This window comes from Tupaia chinensis, unplaced genomic scaffold, assembly GCF_000334495.1.
Source record: "Tupaia chinensis unplaced genomic scaffold, TupChi_1.0 Scaffold000082_1, whole genome shotgun sequence".
In the NCBI taxonomy this organism is placed as follows: Eukaryota; Metazoa; Chordata; class Mammalia; order Scandentia; family Tupaiidae; genus Tupaia; species Tupaia belangeri.
The window spans coordinates 1,916,483-1,935,152 of NW_006159543.1; the positions used below are offsets into that span (position 1 = coordinate 1,916,483).

The 18,670-nt window shown below is 35.6% G+C and overlaps 1 protein-coding gene and 1 pseudogene across 1 annotated transcript in view; one reads left to right on the forward strand and one right to left on the reverse strand.

Moving 5' to 3' along the window:
• Positions 1-18,670, forward strand: part of LOC102491095 (eukaryotic translation initiation factor 4 gamma 2-like) — a 137,767-nt gene that overhangs the window by 50,209 nt on the left and 68,888 nt on the right.
• On the reverse strand, positions 9,820-9,918 carry LOC114006785 (uncharacterized; annotated as a pseudogene).

The following is an 18,670-nucleotide window of genomic DNA, read 5'->3' on the forward strand; positions in this document are numbered from 1 at the left end:
CCCACAGCCGGGCCCGGGTGGGCCGGCGCAGGGCCCCTCCGCCCGCCGCCGCCGCCGCCTAGCTCGGCGCCTATTTATTAGTAGAACTTTGAGGAGCCTCCATATTAATCTCCTCAGTGGCTGTAATAATTTATATTCCCACCAACAGTGTAGGAGAGTTCCCTTTTCACTACAACCTCACCAGGACTTATCATTTTGTGTGTTTTTAATCTTAGCAATTTGGACTGGGGTTAGGTGGTATCTCATTGTGGTTTTGATTTGCATCTCCCTTATGATGAGGGATATTGCACATTTTTTCACATACTTTTGGGTGTTTGTATGTCTTCCTTAGAGAGTGGATTGTTAGGTTCATTTCCCATCTTTTAATTGGGTTGGTCATTTTTTGGAGGGTAAGCCACTTAAGTATCCTGTGTATTCTGGGTAGGAGTTCCTTGTGAAGCATAGTTTACAAAAATATTCTCCCACTCTGAGGGTTTTCAATCCGCACTAATTTCTGTATCTTTTGCTGCACAGAAATTTCTTAATCCAATGCAATCCCACTTGTCTATTTTTGGAATTACTGTCTGTGCTTTGGGGATCTTATTTCAGAAATCTTTTCCTACCCCAATGTCTTCCAGAGTTTCCCCATTGTTTTCCACCAGTAGTTTTATAGTTTGAGATTTTAGGTTTAAATATTTGATCCACTTTGAGTTGATTTATGTTAATGGTGAGAGATAAGGATCCAGATTCATCTTTCTGCAGGTGAATACCCCCATTTTCCAACACCATTTGCTAAAGAGATTTTCTATTTCCCACTAGAATGACTGGTGCCCTTTGTCAAAAACCAGTAGGCTGTATGTTTTGGGGTTTGTTTCTGAGGTTTCTATTCTGTTACATTGGTCCACATGTCTCTTTTTGCTAATACCATAGTGTTTTTTTTTTTTTGAGAGAGATTTTCACTATAGGGCGCGTGCGCTCGCCAGACAGACAGAGAGAGACATTAGAGACAGAAAGCGAGAAATCACCCCCCGGGGGGATGGTCACGCCACAATCCCTTCTCCTCCATTCTCCTCTCGGGATCCTGGGCATGCACGCACACGCACCCGGCGTGAGTTTTAAGCCACCGGATCCGGGACGTGAACCGCGGTCGACTATGTGGGAGTCCAGCGACACAGCCATCACGCCAACTGCTGGTCCCCCCATAGTGTTTTGATTATCACAACTTTGAAATATATTTTGGGGTCAGGGAGTGAGATATTTCCTACTCCACTTTTCTTACGCAGAATTGCTTTGGCAATACAGGGTCTTTTATTATTCCAGACAAATTCTATTATTATCTTTTCTAGATCTTTGAAGACTATCTTTGGCATTTAGATTTGGACTGTGTTTAATATGTAGTATAATTTGGATAGAATTGCCATTTAGATTATATTAATTTTTCTAGTCCAGGAATATGGGATGTCTTTCCACTTTTTGTGTCATTTTCAATTTCTTTTTTTAGATGTTCATAATTTTCCTTGTAGTTGTCTTTGATTTTATTGGTTAAACTTATTCCTATTTATTTTATACTTTCTGAGGTTATGGTAAATAGTATTACTTTCTTTATTTCTACCTCAGTCTGCTTGTTGTTCACATACAGAAATGCTATAGATTTTTCTATGCTGATTTTGTACCATACCACTTTATTCATTTATCACTTCCAGGAGTTCTTTCATGGATTCCTTTGATTCTTTTATGTATACAATCATGTCATCTGCAAATAGAGATAATTTCACCTCTTCTTACCCTATTTGAACGCCTTTATTATATTCTCTTTTCTGATTCCATTGGCTAGGACTTCCAGCACTACATTGAAAAGGAGTAGAGAGATTGGGCAACCTCGTCTAGTACATACAGTTTGATGTTTGCTATGGGTTTTTCATAGATGGCTTTTATTGTGTTGAGAAATGTCTCCCGTATTGACAATTTTGCTGAGAAACTTAATCATGAAAGGATGTTGTATTTTATCAAACACCTTTTCTGCATCAATTAACGTGATCATATGTTTTATTTTCTTTCTGTCTGTTAACATGGTATATTGCATTAATACTTTTGCATGTGTTGAACCACCCTTGTGTCTCTGGAATAAAGCCTACCTGGTCATGATGAATAATATTTTTTATATGTTGTTGGATATGATTTGCTAGTATCTTGTTGAGAAATTTTGCATCTGTATTCATGAGAGATATTAGTCTGTAGTTTTTTGTTTGTTTCTTTGTTTGTGTTCTTTTTTTGTTTCATGACCTTATCTGTTTTAGAAATGAGGGTCATAGAGACTTCATAAAATGAATTTGGGAAGATTTCTTCCTTCTGAATCTTTAGAAATAGTTTGGGGGTTAACAATTATTTAAAAGTTTAGTAGCATTCAGAAGTGAAGCTATCAGGGCCTAGGAGGTTATTTATTACTGATTCAATCTCATTGCTTGTTGTGGGTCTATTCAGATTTTCTGTCTTCTTGATCCAATCTTGATAGAATATATGTGTCCAAGAATTTGTCCACCTCATTTAGATTTTCTTGTTTGTTGGCAGATAGTCACTCGTAGTATTCTTTAATGATGTTTTAGATTTCTATTATGTCTGTTGAAATATAGCCTGTGTCATTGTAAATCTGAATCATTTGGTTCTCTCTTCTTAATTATTCTAGCTAATGGTATGCAAATGTTTATCTTTTTAAAGAACCAATTTTTGTTTTCATTTGTATTTTTAAAATTTATTATTATTATTTCTATACATTCAATTACTAAATATCATTTAGCTTGTAAAGAGAATTTTCCAGACATAAAATAAACCTCAGATCAGTCCAGCTGAGAATATTATACACATTATCATCAACATACGTGTGTGTGTGTGTGTGTGTGTGTGTGTGTGTCTGTTTGCCATCGAAGACTAAGCTTCATTGTGGCGTGTGTGTGTGTGTGTGTTTTGGAGAGGTTTTTGCTATAGGGCACGTGAGCTCGCCAGAGAGACAGAGAGACAGAAAGTGAGAAATCATCCCCCACAGGGGATGGCCATGCCACAGTCCCTTATCTCCCATTCTCCTCTCAGGATCTTGGGCACTCACACACACGCGCCTGGCTTGAGTTTAAGCCACCGGGTCTGGGACTCGAACTGCGGCTGACTGCATGGGAGTCTAGCAACATAGCTATTATGCCAACTGCTGGTCCCTCATCAACATGTAACAAACCATTTCTGTGTCCCACAAATGTCTTCTCTATTTTTCTCCCTAATTTACCTCCCTACACACTTCCCCTCTTCCACTCTCCCTCTATACTGTCTCACGTGTCCATAACTATTTTCAATGCTTTTATGCCTGCTGATCTTTCAGTCTCTACTATAGAGTGTGAACAGTCAATATGTTAAGTGAAGACATACAATGTCTCTCCTTCATAGCCTGGCTCACTTCACTCAGCAATAAATCTTTCATATTCATCCACTTTCTTTGAAACATCAGGGTCTTGTTGTTTTATATGGCTAAATAGTATTCCATGGAGTGTATATGCCACACTTTTCAATCCATTCTTCTGTTCTTGGACATTTGGGTTGGTTCCATGTCTTAGCAATTGTGAAGGATGCCGTAATAAAAATTGATTTGCAAGCACTTTTCTGAGTATTCTCCTGTCCTTTAGGTATATTTCCAGGAGTGTAATTGGTGAATCATATGGAAATACTATTTGTAGGACTTTGAGGAAACCCTTTATTGTTTTCCACAGTAGCTGTACCAATTTACATTCCCACCAACAGTGCAGGAGAGTTCCTGTTTCACCACCACTCCACCAACACTTATTATTTTTTTTATTTTTAATTTTTGCCATTATAACACAGGTTAGGTGGTATCTTTTTGTGGTTTGAAACTGCATCTCCCTTATAATGAGGGACGTTGAGAATTTTTCCAAATGCTTTTTGGCTGTTCATATGTCTACTTTAGAGAGTTTTTCTTGTTCAATTCATTTTCCCATATTTTTATTGAGTTAATGATTTTTGGGGGTAAGACACGTGAGTTCCCTGTGGATTCTGATTAGTCCCTTATCTGAGGTATCTTTTACAAAAAATATTCCCCCATTTCAAGAGTTGTCATTTCACACTAATTACTGTGTCTTTTTCTGTGAAAAAGCTTCTTGAACTGATATAGTCCCATTTGTCTTATTTTGAAATTATTGCCTGTGCATTGAGGGTCTTATTTTAAAAGTCTTTGCCTGTAGGATTAGCAGATGGTGAAATAGTTTCATTGCTGGACTCCCATGTAGTTGACTATACTTTGAGTCCCAGACCCAGCATTTAAAAACTCATGCCGGACATATGTGCATTTGTGCTCAGAATCTGAGAGAAGGATGGAGGAGATAGGATTTTGGCGTGGCCACCCCCCTGGGTGGTCATTTCTCACTTTTTGTCTCTGTGTTGAGGGCACACGCTCTATAGCAAAAGTCTCTATAGGAAAAAAAAAAAAAAGAAAGAAAAAATTCTTTGCCTGCCCCATTATCTCCCAGACTTTCTCAAGGGTTTTCCATCAGTAGTTTTATAGTTTGAGGTCTTAGGTTTAGATCTTTGATCTATTTGAGTTGATTTTTGTTAATGGTAAAAAGTGGAGTTCCAGTTTTATCTTTCTGCAGATGGATATCCAGTTTTTTCAGCACCATTTGCTAAAGAGGTTTTCCTTTTCCACTGTATCAACTGATATCCTTTGTCAAAAATCAGTTGGCTGTATGTTTGGGTTTATTTCTGTCATCTCTATTCTGTTCCATTGGTCCACCTGTCTTTTTTTGTGCCAATACCATGATGTTTTGATTATCACAGCTTTATAATATATTTTGGGGTCAGAGAGTGAGTTGTCACCCATTCCATTCTTCTTGCACAAGATCACTTTGGCAGTACAGGGTATTTTATAACTCCAGACAAATTCTATGATTATCTTTTCTAGATGTGTGAAGAATATCTCTGGTAATTTGATTGGAATCACATTAAATATGTAGATTAATTTGGGTAGAATTGTCATTTTTATTATATAAAGTCTTCCAATCCAGGAACATGGTATGTCCTTCCACTTTTTGGTGTTATTTTAAATGTCCTTTTAAAGATTTTCATAGTTTTTCATGTAAAAGTCTTTGACTTCCTTGATTAGGTTTATCCCTGGGTATCTTACACATGTTGTGGCTATGGCAAAAGGGATTATTGTCTCCTCATTGTTCTTATATAAATATGCTATTGATTTTTGGATGTTGATTTTGAATCCTGTCACTTTACCGTATTCATTTATTACTTTGAGAAGTTTTTTCATGGAAATCTTTGGGCCTTCTAAGTATAGCATCATGTCATTTGCAAAGAAAGATATTCTTAACTCTTCTTCCCCTATTTGAATGGCTTTTATATTATTCTCTTTTCTAATTGCTTTCACTAAGACTTCCAGCGCTGTATTAAAAAGGTGTGAAGAAAGTGGGAAGCCTTGTCTAGTACCAGTTTTTATAATGTTAGCTATAGATTTTTCATAGATGGCTTTTACTTTGTTGAGAAATGTCCCTCTATGGCAATTTTGCTAAGAGTGTTAAACATGAAGGTGTGTCGTATTTTTTTGAGTGATTTTTCTGCATTGATTCAAATGATCATATTGTTTTATCTTACTTTCTGTTAACATGGTGTATTATGTTTAAGGTTTTGCATATGTTGAACCATCCTTGCATCACTGGAAAAAGCCTACCTGGTTGTGATAAATAATATTTTTCATATGTTGTTTGCTAGTATCTTATTGAAAATTTTTGCATCTATATTCCTCAAAAATATTGGTGTGTAGCTTTCCTTTTTTTCATATCTTTATCTGTTTTGGGGATGAGGATAAAAGAGGCTTTATAAAATGAGTTTGGCAGAATTCCTTCTTTTTGGACCTTTAGAAATAGTTTGAATAGAATGAGGGTTAGCTCTTAATTAAAAGTTTTGTAGAATTCAGAAGTGAAGCCATCAGGACATGGGATTTTCCTTGTTGGGAGGTTATTTACTACTGATTCTATCTCATTTTTTGTTTTGGGTCTATTTAGACTTTCTATGTCTTCCTGATTCAATCTTGTTAGATTGTATGTGCCCAGGAATTTGTCAATCCCATCTAGGCTTTCTTGTTAATTGGCATATAGTTGTTCATAGTATGCTGTAATGATGTTTTGGATTTCTATTGTGTCTGTTGGAATACTGCCTGTTTCATTCTGAATGTAATTAATCTGGTTCCTTTACAAAGGATTTTTTTTTTTTTAGAGATTTTTGCTATAGGGCACGTGCACTCGCCAGAAAGACAGAGAGAGACAGAGAGACAGAAAGCAAGAAATCACCCCCACCCCTGGGGGGACGGCTATGCCACAATCCCTTCTCCTCCACTCTCTTCTTGGGATCTTGGGCACGCATGCACATGCACCCGGCTTGAGTTTAAGCCACAGGGTTCGAGACTCAAACCATGGTCAACTGCATGGGAGTCCAGCTGAGAGTCCAGAAACATAGCCATTACGCTAACTGCTGGTCCCTTTACAAAGCATTTTAATCTCTTATTCTTAATCAGTCTAGCTAATGGTGTGTCAATCTTGTTAATCTTTTCAAAGAACCAGCTTTTGTTTCCATTTATTTTCTGTATAGTTCATTTATTTTCTATTTCATTTATTTCTGCTCATATACTTATTATTTCTTTTATCTTGGCATTTTTTTTTTATTTTTTACTGTTGTTTTTCCAATTCCCTGAGGTATGATGTTATGCTGTCTATTTGTCACCTTTCCATTATTTTTTTGTGCTCACCAATTTCTATGATTTTCCCTCTTATGACTGCTTTTGTGGTGTCTCATAGATTATGGAAACTTTTGTACTCAATATCATTTGTTTCCATTTTTTAAATTTCAGCATTAATTTCTTTAGTAGTTAAGAATTCATTCAGAAGTAGATTGTTTAGTTTCCATGTGTTCATGTATTTTTGAGGATTTTTCCTGAAATTCCATCATGGTCAGAGAAGATACTGGATATAGTTTCTATGCCTTTGAATTTGTAAAGGCTTAATTTGTACCCTATCAGACGATCAATCTTTGAAAAAGTTCCATACAGGGGTGAGAAAAATGTATATTTGGAGTTGTAGGATGGAAAGTTCTATAGATGCCTGTCAAGTACATTTGATTTATGGAATCATTTAGATTCTGTATCTTTTTGCTTATTCTTTGTCTAGAAGATCTATCTGAAGGAGATAATGGGATGTTAAGAACCCCAACTGTTGAAACCTATCTCTCCTTTTAGATCTAGTAGTCTTGTCTTCACATATTTGGATGCGCCTGAGTTGGGTGCATGTATTTTTATATGTATAATGTCTTCTTGAGGAATTAGCCCTTTTACTACTATATAATGCACTTCTTTGCCTAAGTTTTTGTCTTAAAGCCTGTATTGTCTGAAATCGGTATCGTGACTCTAGTCCTTTTTTGATTTCCATTTGCATGGAAAAATTTTTCCAGCCCTTCACTTTTAGTCTATGTATGTCTTTATCCATGAAATGTGTTTCTTGTAGGCAATTGATAGAGGGTTTCTGTGTTGTTTTTTTTTTTTTCCATTAAGCCAGTCTGTGTCCCTTGATTTGAGATTTTAATCCTTTAACATTCAACATCATTATCAATATTTCTAGACTTGTTTCTATCTTTAAGTTATCCATTTTTTTCATTGTTTTCTTTTCTCTTATTTATGTCTTTCTGACTTTAATTTTCCTGTTATAGCACTCCCTTTAGAATTCTTGAAGAGCTGGCCTGGAGTTGATAAATTCTTTCAGGTTTTGTTTATCTGAGAATGTTTTCATCTTTTCTTCCCATGTGAAGGATAATCTTGCCGTTGTACTAATCTTTGTCGAAATTGTTTTTCCTTTAACCCTTTGAATATATTTCCCCATTCTTTCTTTTCCTGCATTGTTTGCATTGGTAGGTCTAGTATTAACTTGATGGGATATCTTTTGTAAATAACTTGACGTTTCTCTCTGGGCAATTTTAGTATCTTGTCTTTGTGGCTTTGGCCAGTCTGTCTATGATGTGCCATGGAGAGGATTTACTTGGGTTGATTCTATTTGGGGTCATTTGTAATTCTTGGGTCTGGATATTCGAATGCCTGTCTGGGTTTGGAAAGTTTTCTTCCAGTATTTCATGGAATAATTATTGATGTCCTTATTTTCTTCACTTTTTGGGATACCAGTTATTCAGATGTTTGGACACTTCATGGTATCTAGTATTTCTTGTATATTGTCTTCATTTATCTTGGTTATATTCTGTCTTTTTGATTAATTTTTCTAGGTCAGAGGTGTTGTCTTCTACATTAGAGATTTGATCTTCTGCATGATTTAATCTGCTTTTAATACTTTCAAGGGAGGTTTTGACTTCCTGTATTTTATTCTTCATCTCTAACATTCCATTTGATTCTTTTTTATGGTGTCTATTACTTATTTCAAATCATGAAAGAACTTCCTCATCTCATGGAGCTCATTGTCTCTTTTTTTCTTGCATCTTCTGGAGTTTGTTTTCTCTTTTCTCTTGCATCTCATTTAGTTTTGTCACTATAAACATTCTGCATCATTTATCTGACATTTCCACGAGTTCCACAGTGTTGTCTGTGGATGATGAAGAATTGGTGTGTTCCCTTGGGGGAAAGATATTTTCTTGGCTTCTCATATTTCTTGTGCCTCTGTGATGATTTCTAGTCATCTGGTGAATTTTATGTTTCTTTCTATATTCTTCTAGTTAATTCTGAGTGTTCAAAGGCAAACAGGAGGAGGTGATCAGTAATTTCTCTGCTGCTCCACCTCCATAATGCTCACCCAGCAATTTACACTGTTTTCTCTGGACTTGGATAATTCAGAGTCCTCCAGTTTCTAGAGAACAGGTGCACCTGGGTCTGAGCTGTTGAACTTCAATTGAGGAAGAGAAGAGGAGGTGTACAGCACCTGTTGTGCATCACGTACTTCAGGAAATGCTGTCTGATCATTCAGAGGCATGAGGCAGGGGATGAGCCACAGTCTCTCTGCAGCTCAGTGTCCCTGCTTCTCAGCACAGCCAGGCCCATTGCTGAGGCGGATGTCCCAATGACACAGGGACCAGGCAAAAAAGGGCTTCTCCAAGTCCCCTTGAACACATTTGAGAATTCCATGGCATGTGGGGGAGGGGATGAGCCATGCTTTGCAGCATCTCTTCCAGTTGCAAACAGCTCACTGTGCAGCAAGGCTGTCTTGGGTGGATATACCAGTGGTGCAGGGACTGGGTTTCTCCACCTCTCCAGTCTTAAACAGTCAGCATCATGGCCATGTGTGCTTGCCCAGCATGTATAGGTCAACCAGGACCCAAACCCTAACCTTCCATGCGGCTGCAATTATTGCTGAGCATTGCATCACGTTTCATTTATTTTCTGTATACTTAGTTCATTTTCTATTTCACTTATTTCTGCTTGATCATTTTAGTTTCTTTTCTCCTGAAATTTTTTTGGGTTTTTATTTTGTTGTTGTTTTTCCAATTCCCTGAAGCACAATGTTAGGTTGTCCATTTGCCATCTTTCCACCTTTTTCTTATGCACACTAATTGCTATGAACTTCCCTCTTATGATTACTTTTGCTGTGTATATTAGGTAATGGATTGGTTTCAATGAATCTTTTTATTTCAATTTTAATTTCTTCAGTAGTTGTGAAGTTATTCTGAACAGGTTTTTTAGTTTTCACATTTGTGTATTTTTGAGAGTTATTTCTGAAATTAGTATCAGGTTTAATTCCATCATGGTCTGAGAAGATGCTGGATATAGTTTCTATGCCTTTGAATCTATACAGTCTTGAAAATATAGAACTCTTCAGAATTGCATGTCATTCTTTCTCAGGGGGCCATGCTAATCTCTGCATCATTCCAATTTTAGTACATGTGCTGCCAAAGTGAAGATATCTTTCAGTATTTCTTATAGTGAGTATGTGCAAGATAAATTTTTTGTTTTGTCTGTCTATAGTGTCTAACTTTTACTTTTAAATGATGTTCTTGTGGTATTATGATCTTCATCATTTCTGATAAGAAGCCAGTTATGATTTTTATTTTGTTGTTCTCCTGTATTTAATGATACTTCATTCTCTTGCTACTTTCGAATTTTTTAGTTACTGGTGATTTTCAGAATTTTACTTTGATATCCATCAATGTATTGTGTGTATTTATCCTGCTTGAGATTTGCTGAGATTCTTGGACTCGTTGATTATTAACTTTCACCAATGTTAAATTTTTTTACATTTAATCAATGTATATCATTAGCATATGAAATGAATTTTCCTATCATGAAGACACTATATATCTCTCCAGTCAAAGATATTACCATATACATCATAATCAATGAATTTCTTTCCATTTTGAATCCCTTAAATATTTTGCTTCTTTCTTCTTCCCCTCGATTCCTTTCATCTCACCCTCCACCATTTTGTGCCCTCCTCCTGCACTGTCTCCAATATCATCATTGCTCTACATGCTTTTATCCCTTCCAATCATTCAGTTTCTGCCATAGAGTGCTGACATTTGGTATACATTGAGTGGGAACTTAGAATGCCTCTCTTTCACAGGCTGGCTTGCTTCACTTAGCATTAAATTTTCCATATTTTCCCACTTTCTATCAAATTCCAGGCTCTCTTTTTTTAATGGCCAATAGTATTTTGTAGGGTATATGTTCTGTGCTTTTTCAATCCATTCATCTGTTCGTGGATATTTGGGTTGGTTCCATGTCTTAACAATTGTGAATAATGCTGCAATAAACATGAATGTGCAAGTGTTTTTCTGACTGAGCATTTCCCTATCCTTTTGGTAGATACCCAGGAGTGGAATTGCTGGATTATATGTTAGTTCTATTTTTAGGTCTTTGAGGAACTTCCATATTGTTCTCCACAGTAGCTGTACTAATTTATATTCCCATCAACAGTGTAGGAGAGTTCCCATTTCACCACAACTTCACCAGAACTTAACATTCTTTCCTTTTTTAATCTTAGCCATTCTGACTGGAGTTAGATGGTATCTCATTGTGGTTTTGATTTGTGTCTCTCTTATGAGATGCTGTCCTTTATATCATATGCCTTTTGGCCATTCTTATGTCTTTTTTAGACAGTTGTCTGTTCAACTCATTTGCCCATCTTTTAATTGGGTTAATGATTTTTCTGGGGGCAGGCAGTTAAGTTGTTTAATTTCCCTGTATATCCTGGTTATCATACCCTTGCAAAAATATCTCTCATTCTGAGGGTTGTTGATTCACTCTCATTACTGTTTCTTCTGCTATGCAGTAGCTTTTAAACCTGATTTTATCCCATTTGTTCATTTTTGTAATTATTGCCTGTGTTATGGGGGTCTTGTCCAAGTTGTTTAAGAAATCTTTGCCTATTTCTATGTCTCTGAAAGTTTCCCCTGTGTTTTTCACCAGTAGTTTTGTAGTTTTAGGTCTAAGATTTAGATCTTTTATCCATTTTGAGTTGACTTTAATTAATGGTGAGAGATGGGGTTCAGTTTCATCTTTCTGTAGGTGGATACCCAATTTTTCCAGCACCATATGCTAAAAATGTTTTCTTAACCCCTGAATTGAATGGTGCCATTTGTCAAAAATCAGTTGACTATATGTTTTGGGAGTTATTTCTGGAGTCTCTATTCTGTTCCATTGGTCTACACACCCGTTTCTGTGCCAGTACCATGTTGTTTGGATTATCACAGCTCTGTCATATATTTTAGTGTTATGGAGTGAGATGCCTCCTACTCCACTCTACTTATACAGAATTGCTTTGCTAATATGGGGTCTTTTATAATTCCAGACAAATTCTATGATTCCCTTTTCTAAATCTGTGGAGATTGTCTCTGGTAATATTATTGCTATTTCATTAAATATGTAGATTAATTTGACTAGAATTGCCATTTTGATTATATTAATTCTTCCAATCCAAGAATATAGGATTTCCTTTTACTTTTTTATGTCATTGTCATTTTCTCTTTCTTTTTTTCTTTCTTTCTTCTTCTTCTTCCCATATATTTATTTATTTATTTATTTTTAGAATTTCATAGTTTTATTTATAGAGGTTTTTCACTTCTTTGGCTAGGTTTATTCCCAGGTATCTTATACTTTTTCTGGTTATTGTAAATGAGATTGCTTTCTTCAGTTCTACTTCAGCCTGATCATTGTTGTTGTATAGATATGCTATAGATTCTTGTATGTTGATTTTTTATCCTGCCACTTTATTGTATTCATTAATCACTTCAAGGAGTTTTTTTTTTAATGAATTCATTTGTGTTTCTTTTATGTATATAATCACATCATCTGCAAATAAAGATAATTTTATTCCTTCTTTCCCTAATTCAATGCATTCTATTTTATTCTCTTTTCTGGTTGCATTGACTGGGACTTCCAGTATTATATTGAAAAGGAGTGGAGAAAGTGGGCAGCCTTGTTTGTTTCAGTTTTCAGCTTTTCTCTATTCAGTATTATGTTGGCTGTGGGGTTTACATATGTGGCTTTTATTGTGTTGAAAAATGTCCCTTTGATGCTGATTTTGCTGGAAGTCATAATCATACAGGGATATTGTACTTTATCAAATGCTTTTTCTGCATTAATTGATATGATAATATATTTTTGTCTTTTTTTCTGTTAATAAGGTGTATAGATCCATTCAAACTTTCTATGTCTTACTGATTCAATCTTGGTAGATTATATGTGTCTAGGAATTTGCCCATCTCATCCAGGTTTTCTTGTTTGTTGACATATTGTTGCTCATAGTATTCTCTAATGATGCTTTGTATTTCTGTTATGTCTGGTGTAATATTTCCCATTTTATTGTGAATCTGATTAATCTGGCTCCTTCTTCGTAATTAATCTAGCTAACAGTGTATCAATTTTATCTCTTAATGAATTAGCTTTTAGTTTCATTTATTTTCTGTATAGTTCGTTTATGCTCTATATTGTTTATTTCTCCTTGGATCTTTATTATTTACTTTCTCCTGGCATTTTTAATTTAGCTTGTGGTTGTTATTTTATTGTGAATCTGATTAATCTGGCTCCTTCTTCGTAATTAATCTAGCTAACAGTGTATCAATTTTATCTCTTAATGAATTAGCTTTTAGTTTCATTTATTTTCTGTATAGTTCGTTTATGCTCTATATTGTTTATTTCTCCTTGGATCTTTATTATTTACTTTCTCCTGGCATTTTTAATTTAGCTTGTGGTTGTTGTTTTTTAAGTTCTCTGATGTGGGTCGTTAGGTTGTCTATTTGCCACCTTTCCATCTTTTTTAATGCACACTAATTGAAATGAACTTTCCTCTTACAGCTGCTTTTGCTATATCCCATAAGATATGGAAGCTCATGTGCTCATTGTCGTTAGTTTCAATGATCTTTTTATTTCTCTTTATTTCTTCAGTGGTTTTGAAGGAATTTAGGAATAGGTAGTTTTGTTTCCATATGTTTGTGTATTTTTGAGAGTTCTTTCTGAATCAATATCAAGTTTAATTCTGTTGTCAGAGAAGATGCTGAATATAGTTTCTATGCCTTTGAATCTGTAAAAAAAATGTTTTGTGCCATATCATATGGTCAATTTGTTAAAAGGTTCCATGGAGGGGTGAGAAAAATGTATATTTTGTGGTTGTCAGATGGAAGATTCTATAGATGTCTGTCAAGTCCATTTGATTTATGATATTATTTAGATCCTGTATATCTTTGCTTAATTTTGGTCTAGATGATCTGTTCAAAGGACATAGCAAGGTAAAGATCCCCAGTGATTAGTGTGCTGCAATATCTCTTTCCTTTTAGATCTAACAGTCTCTCTCATGTAATTGAGTGCTCCTGAGTTGGGTGCATAGATATTTAGAGGTGAAGAACATAGAAAAGGAAATTAGGGAGAAAAATAAAGATGCAAGATATTTGTGGCACACAAAAATGCTTTCTTATCTGTTGATAATGTGTGTAGTATCCTCAACTGGACTGATCTGAAGTATATTTCATGTTGAGTAAATTCATTTATAAGCTAATTGATGTATAGTGATTGAATGTGTAAAATAAAATTAAAACTGTAAATAATAATAAATAAATACATTTAAAAATATATTTATAAGATTATATCTACTTGGTGAATTAGTCCTTTTAATACTATATAATGACCTCCTTTGCCTCTTATAAGAGAGGTCCGATGCTAGCCTGATGGGATAACCTTTGTGAGAAACTTGACGTTTCTCTCTTACCATTTTTAGAATCTTGTCTTTATTTGCCATTTTGGCCAATCTGATTATGATGTGCCATGGAGAGGATCATCTTGGGTTGATTCTATTTGGGGTCCTTTGTATTTCTTGGGTCCGTAGGTTTGAATGTTTCTCCATGTTCAGAAAATTTTCAAGTATTTCATGGAATAGATTATCAATACCATTATTAGATTCTTCACATCTGGGAAACCAATTATTTGGATGTTTGGGCATTTAATGGTATCTAGTATTTCTCATATATTATCTTCATTTTTTCCTTATTTTTTATTCCTTATGGTTATTTTTTCATAAATTTTGTCTTCTAGACACAAGATTCAATCTCTTCATGATTGAATCTACTATTAATACTTTTGAAGGAGTTTTGATTTCCTATAGCCTTCATCTCTAACAGTTCCATTTAATTCTTTTTATGATGTCTATTCCAAATAGTAGAAAGGATTCTCACCTTCTGGAGTTCATCATCTCTTTCCTCTTACATCTCACTTAGTTTTGTCACTATGAATATTCTGAGTTGTTTATGTGACATTTTCATGAGTTCTATTGTACAGCCTGTGGATGATGAAGAGTTGTTCTTTCCCCTTGAGGGAGAGATATTTTCTTGGTTTCTCATATTTCTTGTGCCTCTTCACTGACTTATGGTCTTCTGATGAATTATACAATTCTTTCTCATTTTGTGGTGTTAACTTTGTCATGTCAGAGGGAAAAATGTGCTCTATTGCTCTCGTGTGTTCTTTGGAGAGGGCCTCATCTTCCAATTAGAGAATGGTTTATGTAACCAGCTTGAGGTGCTTGGCTCCTCCCCAGAGGCTCAGGACCAGGTGTATATGAGCCTAAGCTGGAGGATGTAACTAAACGAAGAGGTACAACTTTGTGCATCATGTGGGTAAGTAAAATACAAGGTTTCAAAGGACACCAGGTATTCCAAAAGTCACTACTGGGGATAGGTGAACTGTGGTCTCTCTGTGGCTCAGTCCCACTGAGGCTCACTCTGCACCATCAATGGAACTGGAGACTCCAATGGTGAGTGAGGGTGGGGAGGAGGCAGGGAAAGGTGGGACCCTCCAGATCCCAGCTCACAGCACTGAGAATTGAAATGTGGACAGGGAGAGGTGAGCTGTGGTCTCTCTAAAGCTCAGTCTTACTGAGGCTCATCCTGCATTGTCACTGGAACTGGAGATTCCAATGATGTAGGGGAATTAGGGGTGGAGGAGTGAGGGGTGGTAGAAGGTGGGCTTCTCCGGATCCAGGCTCACACACTTGAGAGTTCAAGTTGAGCAGGGGTAGGCAAACCATGTTATCTCTGTAGTTCAATCCCATGGAGGCTCACCCTGCACTATGGCTGGAACTGGAGACTCCCTCCCATTTTTTTTAGTTATTGTTCCTTCAATTTTTAATTTTTTTTATGTTTCATTCTCTGTCTTTTTTCCTTCTTGGTCTCTAATTAAAAATATACTAGACCATTTGATATTGTTCTACAGGTCTCCAATGTTGTGGATTTATTTTTTTGGGGGAGGGAGAATGTCATCTCTTTAGCTCAATTTGGATGATTTCTATATTTGACAGAATAAGATCTTTGAGCTTAGTAATCCTTCTCAATTATGTTCTGTCTTCCATTCCAAAGACTTCTTTATTTTAGATATTATATTTTTTAATTTTTCAGTTTCTATCTAGTTGTTTTTATAATTTTCTTTCATCTGTTAAATTTTTAAATCTTTTTTCAGAGCTTTTTCTTATTTACTCTGATTTCTAAAAAATTTTTATAACTATTTTAAACAACATTTTCTGCTAATTAAAATGGCTGGATCATTTCTAGTCTCCTAATTAATTTTGTTTTCAGTATTATTATTCACATTTTCCTGGTTCTTCATTTGTGTATTACTTTTTTGTGTGCTGTATGTTGTGGATGATATGTTCTAAGACTCTTGATTCTATTTCTTTTTTACAGTGATTAAGTTTTATTTAATTACTGAAAGATTTGCTGGATTTTGTCAAGGTCTGGTTTTAGGCCTTGATATGGAAAGGGGCTTATTTTATTTTATTTTTAATTATTTGTTTAATTTTGTTTATTATTATTACTATTTAATTTTGCTCTAGGACATGTGTCCTCATAAGAGACAGAAAGAGAAATAGAGAAAAAGTGAGAAAGCAAGTCGCCAGGTTTGGCACTTCAAACCTCAGTCAGCCCTGTGGGAGTCCAGCACCTTAACCATCATACTACCTGCTGTCTCTTGGGCTAATTTTATTTTGTCCCTAGACCTGGGGTATAATGGGTATAGCCCTGACTCCTATCTCGTGGTTCTTATTTTTCTAGTGCAGTCTTCCTTGGTTCTCAAGAGGATGTTTGTTTTGTTCATCAAGGTTTCTTCACTCTGAATGAGTTGATAATGCTAAACTTCAGCACTATGTGAGTTCTGAAATCTCTATTCAACTCATGACTTCCTACTAGCTGTTCTTTGCTAGCCCTCATGGAGTTTTACCTTGAACATGAAGAACTGAGAGTTTGATCAAGGACTCAAGGGTAACTTTTACACAAATTTCCATAACCCCCTTGTTTCCAGTAACTGCCCCACAAATTTTAGTCACAGTGGCATCTCATAATTCTGATTTCTCTTTCTTTCATATCATGAGATTACTGCTTTCTGCTTGGACTCTACTTCCCTGTGCTAGAATCTGGAACTTGTCCACAGACAGAAAGAGAAAACCAGGGGTATGTGAACTTCAAATTGTGCTCCTTTCTTTTTTCCTTTTCCTTTTTTTTTTTTGTACAGCAGAATCACATGTCTACTATCAAATTATCAAATGCCTGAACACTGAACACTATTTCTTTCTTCATAGGTTTTGTCAAGGAAGCACCTGTGTGATGCAAAGGCCTCATGAGAAGGAATTAGTCCATACCCACAGAAATCAGTTTTGGGGATATTTTAAAAATTAGAACATTTTAACTAGAGTAAGCTGTCAAACACATTTCTCAACCAATTCTCTGAGGATCTGAGAAACTTTCAAGAAGTGTTATTCAAGTTATTCAATGTCCCTGCCACACCAATTCACTATGCCCTTTAACTCTAAGTGTTAGAAAAGAAGTTGAATATTAGTATTTCATCACATCCTTGCAACAATGAAACATACATACCCTGTGAGATTGTCCAGAGATTATAAGTGCATTGTAAACTAGGCATTTACCCCTAACCCTTACTTCCAGCTCCCAGAGTCAAGCAATTCCTTGATATTTTTCTAGCAGGAAGGTCTCAGTAAGGAAACCTTGACCAAGTGTATCAGGTATCAAGAGATGGTAGCATTGCAGATGCACTTAAGGGCATTTTCATTAATGAATCTTCTAAATTAAGGACCTATTATGGGTTCAAATTGCCATTATATGTGGAACATCTTAATGTTTTATAAAGACTCTGTATCTGATAATTCCAGGTATGTTAATATATTCCAATAATATTTGAGGGCATTATTTAGAATCTTGATTAATTAAATCAAACACAAGAAACAAAACATTAAAACTTCATTGTTTCAATCTTACTTAGGCAAATTGCAGCCTCCCTAATTCCTTCAACCCATCTACAGCAATAGGAGATCCAGAAGAGTCCCAGCCCTTAAAAGAGCAACATCTATAAGCCTCCCTGGGACTTTATGTGTTTTTCTTTCACTAAATTACTTATTGTCTACTGAGAAAAGTGTGTGGTTTGAAGTTTATCAGCACACACTTTCCAAACTGAAATTATTGGCTTCCATTATGCGTTAAAATGGCATGGTGAAAATCAGCTACCTCTTTTCACTTCCTCCTAACCCCCCAAATTCAGATCACACTGACATTTCCCCTTGCTTCCAACTCAAGTGTAATATTATAAGAATTATGTACAATTTCTCAAGGTAATCCTGTTGTAAGAGAAATAAAGTTTAATACACACACACACACACACACACACACACACACACATCCATGTGGTTATATCTTTGCTATTTATATTATTCTAAAGCCTTTCTGATGATTACTTTACAAATCAGGAGGAAAGATTCTCTATATCTCTAGGTAGACATTAGAGTCTCTAGCCAAATAAAACCATACCCATTGAGTGCTGTTATCTCAAGCTGTTTTCCTCTGCAAATTTTAGGTTATACTGAGGCAACTTTGTTGAAAATTTTGATGCTGAAAGATCTTCCAGATTTACCTCTTTAAGTTTATTAAATTGAACAATTTACTGCAAGGGTTCTCAGATTAGCCTGGGTCTTGAACTGGACTAGGTGGGGATATCCATAAGAGAACTACCCAGGGAAATTAAACCCTCCAAAGCTGTCAAGATGAATTATCTGCCCATAAAAAATGCCTTGTATGGAGGAATTGCAGTGTTTTTGAAGAAGGCAGTTTTTTTTTTTTTTTTTTTTTTTTTTTTTTCCATTCTAAAATTAAAATATCTGGGACCTTT